The following is a 7,890-nucleotide window of genomic DNA, read 5'->3' as shown; positions in this document are numbered from 1 at the left end:
AATAGAGTAGTACCGGGACGGCAAGCATGTTCGTTGCAGATACTTTGTTTCTCGCCGACAGTTCGGAAGACCAAATCTGTCGGATGAGACGTTTGTATCTGCCTCTGAGAGTAACCTTTATAGATGTCACATCCTGAATGCGGCTCTGTGGCACGCCCAGGTATGTATAAGTCTCTCCAGCACAAAGGTGTCGTATGGCGCTGCTATCAACGAGCTCAGGATCTTCAGGGATGCCATTAAGTTTTCCTCGCTTCAAATGAACCTTGGCGCATTTGTCTAACCCAAATTCCATTCCAATTTCCTTAGTATATCGTTCGACAATCCCCAAAGCTAGATGCAGTTGCTCTCTGTTTTTAGCATAGATCTTAAGATTGTTCATGTAAAATACATGAGTGACCTTGTACTTTCGATCTGCATGTTTGCCGCACAAGTACTTGTCGGAATGGGGCAGTGCTAGAGATAGTGGCAATAATGTAAGGCAAAAGAGGAGTGGGCTCATGGTGTCGCCCTGAAAGACACCTCTCTGAAACGTGACCTTGTTAGTTGTAACACGATTTTTGCCAGATGAGATAGTAAATTTGGTTTTCCAAAGCGGCATCAATCTCTCTATGCACCCAACTATTTGCGGATGAACCTTTAAGATTTCCAAAAGACAGATGATAAGTTTATGGGATGTAGAATCGAAAGCTTTCCGATAATAAATCCAGGCCATCGATAGGTCACGATGGTAGAATGCTGCATCTTTGCAAGTATTTTGAACGCTAGAATGATGATACTATCCTTTGTTAGTTTGTCATACACCTCGGCCTCAAAAATGAGGTCAGTTTTCAAGTTGTAGTGAAGACCAGTGTTTGGTTTTTTTTTCGAAAGGGGATCAAGCGTAGGAAACTATAAACACTTGACGTGATATAATTTTGCAGTCAAAGAGACAGCAACTATTATAATGCAATACATAGTAATCGCTGTTTTTTCTATAATTCAAATTGACCGCCATGGATCGCGTTAAGGTTATAGCACGAAAGCGTGCTATGATAAAAATGACAAATTTATCGAACATGAGGACTCAGAATCAAGTCGATGCGTCAAACTTGATGTTGCGATTCAAAAAGATAGCATCTTTATTTGACGCGTACGAAGAATTACATGAGGAACTTACAGCTATAGGTCCGGAGAATGAAAAATTAGCAGAGATGGAGGAAATTCAAAATGAATATTATGAATTGGCTACTAAAATTCAAGCTTTAGAACGACCATAAATCGCGCAAAGTAGCAGTAAGAACAATACTAAAAACGTTTTATCAAATCCAAAACCAAAATTACCTCCGCCTAAATTACCTTTGTTCGATGGAAAAATTTTGAATTGGATTTCTTATTGTAACACGTTTATAGCTATGATACATTCTCGCGACGATATTGGCGATTTGAAGAAACTTCTTTCATAAAGAGATTCATTACAAGATGATGCCAAGGCTAAAATTGATATTCGTTCTGTAAGTGCTGAAAATTACAAACACGCTTGGGGATAATTGGTAGATAGGTACGAAAAAAAACGCACTTTAATATCCAGACATCTAGATGCGATATTAGATCTGTCCGTGCAAGAAAAGGCGACGTCACAGGATTTGTACAAACTTATTGATAGAATGAGGAAACATATTATTATCTTATTATCGTTAAAAATAACACCAGATGATCATTTACTAAGACGAATAATTGAAAAGGCGTTGCGTCAGGATGTGCGTGACAAATAAGAAGAAAAACTCAAACTAGATGAGGTTCCTACTCTCAATCAGATTAACACATTTGTTTTTGAATCAGCTTATCGGCTTCTAACAAATGATACAAATAAAAGTTCACGTTCAAAGGGCGAATTTAGCTGGCAATTTAGCAGGTCTGATAAAACGCGTAAAAATGAACGCGCTACTCGAGTATCAGTTACTTTGACTTCCGGTAATTGCTCTGTTTGTCAAAATCAAAACCATCCATTATTCAGATGCAAGGATTTCAGAAAATTGTCCATTAATCGTAAATGCGAAATAGTAAAATGCTCCAGCGTGTGTAGAAGTTGTCTTCTTAATCATGATGGTAAATGTAATTATCCGTTTTGCAAAGAATACAACAAATTTCATAACAGATTGTTGCATAATTTTAAATCGAACTTGACTCAATCAAAAAGCGATAATGTAAAATCAGTCGGAAACGAAGGCGACAATATACCGCCGTCGAAAGCTGACAAACGGCGATACTATACGAGGTCAAGCTTTGTTAGACATGTGCGCGACGGCGCACTTTGTAACCGAAGAGTTTGCTCAGCTATTGAACTTGCATGTGCGACCATGTAATATTACTATAGACGTTATTAATGGTATAGATACTACATCAGACAGTTCTGCAGAAGTTTTATTTTACTCGATTTATAGCGAGTTTATTAAAAAATAGAGTTTTCTTACTGTTCCAAGAATAACTAACGCGGTGCCTTATAAACATTTCCCGTGTTCCTCTATCAGAATACCAGCTACTTTGAAATTAGCAGATCCTCAATTCCATATTACCTGATCTGTCGATATACTCATCGAATCAGGCACAAAACTTTCTCTTTTTTCAAACGATCAAATTAATTTATCTCGAAATAAATTCGATTTATATTTTCAAAAGACTCAACTTGGTTGGGTAGTAGTAGGTGGCGTATCATCTTATAACGGAAAGAAGATTGCTATTTGCAAATGGACGGAATTACCAGAGCAAATAAAAAATTGTGGATTTTAGAAGAGAACACGGCAAAACGATCTGGGGCTTCAGAGGACTCAGAGTGTGAAAATCATTATGTACAACATACAACACGTGAAGCAACCTCAAGGTATATTGTTCGCTTACACTTTCGTACAAGTGGAAGAGTTCTCGGCAAAACACGGGCAATCGCGCTTCGACGTTTCTGTGCGCCTCAAAGGAAATTAAATGCTAACGAAACCGTTAAGAAATAATACAGCCACGTCATACGCGGCTAGATATCATCAGGTAATATGACACCTCTAGAGACCGAGTGGAAAGACGGCTATTATATGCCACATCATGCAATATTTAAAGATACAAGCGCGACGGCTCAATAACTCGTTGTTTTCGATGCTTCGGCAAACTCGGATACGAGCGTTTCGTTTAACGATATCTTAATGACAAGTTCTACGTTCCAAGATAAATTATTTGAACATCTGCTTTGATTCCGAATTTATTTATACGTTCTCATTGGCGGTATTGAACAAATGTATCGACAGATATTACTTTATCCGGACGATCGTATATTTCAACTAATTTTTTTGGTACAATGAAAATAATCGAATAATTGTATATCAATTAAACACAGTGACTTTCGGAGTTTCTGCGACTCCTTTTTTCGCCATTCATACTGTTCAACAACTTGCAGACGATGAGTGTGACGACCTTAAAGTAGGTTTAAAAACCCTTAAGCGTGATTTCTGTACTGATGATTTATTGACCGGAAACAAATCAGCCGGCGCACTTTTACGAATAAGAAACAAAACTACCGATATTTCGAATCGCGGTGGAATGGATATCAGACAGTGGGGATTGAATTGTCCAGAAGTGCTAGCTGATTTGGAAGAAAAGGCTATGAACGTTATATTTCTTACCGATAAAAATCCTATATTGAAAACGTTAGACGTATCGTTTAAAGGCATCTCCGGTTGATTATAAAATAGCTGATTTGCCAAAAGCAAGAGTCGAAAAGGTAATATTGTTTCATCATACCGGGATGGATTTCTTTGGACCGATGTACACAAAATAAAGAAAATATCGTAATGGAAATAAAATAAATATATACGGTTGCGTATTTATTTCTCTGTCTACAAAGGCGGTGCATATTGAAATTGTTAGTGACCTTACCAGCGAATCTTTTTTCGTTGGGCTTAGACGTATCTTCGTTCATGGAGCCATTCCAGCTCATAGTTATTCCGATAAAGAAAAAAATTTTGTTGGCGCCCAAGCAATCAGCTTCAGGAATTGTATGCATTTTTACCATTAGACGAATGTAAAGGTCAGCTTAAAGTATTTGTTTTAGATGAGAAATTTAAGTTACATTTTAATGCTCCTGCATCACCTCATTACAGAGGTATATGGGAGGCCGCAGTAAAATCTTTAAGCATCAAATGAAACGTGTCATAAGTTAACGATTATTTACGTTGAAAGAATTAAATACATTTGCAATAGATGTTGCAGCAATTTTAAACTAAAGGCCATTGTGCCCTATTTCAACTGATCCTAATACGGAATCTGATAGCAAAGGCACGGCAAGATTTCTGGTGCAAATGACAATATGAGTACTTGAATGAAATGCAGAAGCAACAAAAAAGGATTAAATCTGTTTCTGATATTCAACCAAAAAATGTCGTCATTCTGATCAATAAAGATCAGCCGTGCATGCGGTGTTAGTTTGGGCGAGTACTGGAAGTGCATTCTGGAGACACTGGCGTGGTCCAAGTAGCTACTATCAAAACTCTTGCCGGTATTTACAAAAGAAATACAAACACTTTATGTTTCTTAGCGAAAGGTGATTGATTTTAAATTTGTGATCAAGCGTAATTTATATGACCATTATTACGCTGCCATATTTTCAAAACGGGGGGGGGTTCAAAACCGAAGCTTATGTACGAGTTGTGTTCAAAAAGTAAGGTGACTTTTCAATTTTCGCGGGCTACGTACATTCAAGTTTTAAATTTTTTGTTTTGTTGTGTTGGTACACTCGTCACGATCATATGTTCACAGTTTTGACTATCTAGCTCGTGTTGTTTTTCTGGCAGAGGCGTAAAAGTTTAGAAGGGTTTGGTGTGCTCGGCGATTTTCTTCTTTCGAAAAAAATGGAGCAAAGAGTTTGCATTAAATTTTGTGTGCAAAATGGAATCCAGTGCTCTAAAAATCTTGAAATGTTGACAGTTGCATACGGGGAGTCTACTCTAAGTAAGAAAAATATGTATAAGTGATACAAGCTGTACCAAGAAGGCCGAGAGGATGTCGAAGACGAACCTCGCCTTGGACGTCCCAGCACGTCAACAACAGATGAAAACGTTCAAGCAGTGGAAGAAATGGTGTTGAAAAATCGCCGTATTACCATCAGAGAAGTCGCTGAAGAAGTTGGCATATCGGTTGGCTCATGCCATGCTATCTTTTCGGACGTTTTTGGCATGAGACGTGTGTCAGCGAAATTTGTTCCAAAACTGCTTAATTTTGATCAAAAGATCCATCGCATGACCATCGATCAGTCGATGTTGAATGAAGTCAATAATGATCCTTAATTTCTCAAAAGGGTTATAACTGGGAATGAATCGTGGGTATATGGTTATAACTTCGAAACTGAAGCCCAATCGTCTCAGTGGAAGCATCCTGAGTTTCAAGACCGAAAAAAGCACGTCAAGTTCGGTCAAATTTGAAGGTTTTTCTCACTGTCTTCTTTGATTACCGTGGCGTAGTGCATCAGGAATTGTTACCGCAAGGTCGTTCGGTCAATAAGGAGTATACCTTCAAGTTATGCGCCGTTTGCGAGAGGCGATACGCAAAAAACTTCCGGAACTTTGGAAAAACAATTCGTGGCTTTTGCATCACGATAATGCACCTGCTCATTCATCGTTGCTTGTGAAAGATTTTCTGACCAAAAACAGCACCACAGTCATGCCTCAGCCTTCATATTCACCAGATTTGGCCCTCAGTGACTTTTTTCGTTTCCAAAAACTGAAGAGACCCATGAAAGGACATCGATTTTTTACGATTGAGGAGATAAAAACTGCATCGCTGAAAGAACTCAAGGCTATACCACAAAATGATTATCAGAAGTGCTTCGATAATTGGAAAAAGCGTTGGCACAAGTGTATTCTATCTGAGGGGGATTCCTTTGAAGGGGACAACATAAATATTGAGGAATAAATGAATATTTTTTGAGAAAGCCATAAAGTCACCTTATTTTTTGAACACACCTCGTATGTATTTGAGTATTTTTTAACATTGTCCTTTTACTCTGCTTAAGTCTGATTTTATTATTCCCCACATTAGAAATTTTAGTAATGTCATGGTTACTAATCATATTAATGATATTTTAAGGATAGAAAATGAATGTAGTTCATACTTTTTAACAAACACACGAAAAATAATTTTAAATATTATCAAAGATATGGAGTCTAATATACGATTAATTAATAATGCAGACGATCGTGATTTGTTAACATATAGAATGATTAACACAGCACATCAATTAAAAAAAATAAAATCAGTCACGTTGTTATATTCTGTGCACAGAATATTTAAAAACCTCAAACATATATTAAATCTAACAAATAATTATTAATTGATCATGCTGAAAAAATTAATATCACAGTTATTCTCAATAAGGCATCATGTAATAACAAAAATGCATTTCGACCATTCCGACCTATTGTCCCATTAATAAATTCACCGTCATATAAAATGGATTATATTTTCCATAAAGTTCTTAAAAAAGCTCTGATAGTTCCACAAACTCAAGTTAAAAGTTCTTTTGAATAAAAAAATAAAATTATTGAAAAAACAAAACCTTCCAATCACATTATGGCTTCTCTAGATGTGTCATCTTTATATACAAACATTCACATCGATTTAGTCATTAATATTATTGTAAGCTAATGGGTTAATATAAAAAACCACACAGATTTACCTCTTGGAAAATTTAAAGAAGAAATTAAATTTCTAATGAAAAAAACGGTATGCAAGTATACTAATACTTTTTATTAACAAATATATAGAACGCATACGGATTCTCTTCTTTCTCCTGTATTAAAGTCATAAATACTGATTCAGGTAATATCGCAGATTGGTGTCGTAAAGATACTTATTTTGGTAGATATTTAAATTTTGTGCTCCAACCATCCAATTACAACATCAAATTTCCATATTTTAAATTGTTATTTACACAGCTCTTAAATTATCACATGAATTACTTCACAAGCTAAATATTGAATTTATTAGAAAAAATGCGGTATTCAAATAATTATCCAACGAAATTTATTTAAATACATAATAAGAACAAATTGAAACAATTAACGATTCCCTTTCTGAATAAACAAATGAAAACACAGTTAGCAATATAAATTTTTAAACTTTAGTTTCAATAGCCTTTTATGGAAAGTTATCTTTTGAAATTAAAAAAATTCTTAATGATTTCAATATCGCAACAATTTTTCGAGTTGAATCAAAATTGGATAAATTTGTAAAACCAGGAAAGATTTTTCAGACAATTTTCAGCTTACTGATATTGCACAAAAAATTCTATGTTTGAATTGTGAAAAGGGTTATGTTTGCCAAACTGGTAGATAACTCTCTACGAGAATAAAAGAACATCATTATAATTTTAGAGAAAATCTAAAAATCCATAGTCGTAGCTAAATGTCAGGTCGAAACTGGACATCTAAATTATTAGAAAAACGCCATAGTTCAAAACCATGAACCTGAATAATTTAATAGATTAATGGCAGAAATGTTTTTCATTAAGAAAAATGCTAATAATTTTTTAAAGATTATTCATAGTTATTCTTAGTTAATAATTTATTAACATGTTATGCAATAATATTTATTTCATTTTTTTATGTCTACCAATCATTTTTAATTCTTCCAATTATTTTCGTTCAATTTAAGTTATAAAATTCATTTAGTAAAATTTTTTTTTAATTTACTACCGTTTGTAAATTTTTTAATAATCTAATGGAATTTCAAATAACACACAATAAAATTCACGTCGCTGAAGTTTGCAACGTTAAAAAAAAAACGAATTTACAAAAAAATTTTTTTGTGCGAGACCTAAAATTTAAAAGTTTCAGATAGGTCTATTTGATGATAAAAGTTACCCGCAAAAGTTTC

This window comes from Belonocnema kinseyi, chromosome 2, assembly GCF_010883055.1.
Source record: "Belonocnema kinseyi isolate 2016_QV_RU_SX_M_011 chromosome 2, B_treatae_v1, whole genome shotgun sequence".
Classification (NCBI taxonomy): Eukaryota; Metazoa; Arthropoda; class Insecta; order Hymenoptera; family Cynipidae; genus Belonocnema; species Belonocnema kinseyi.
Note: the sequence above shows the minus strand (reverse complement) of the source record.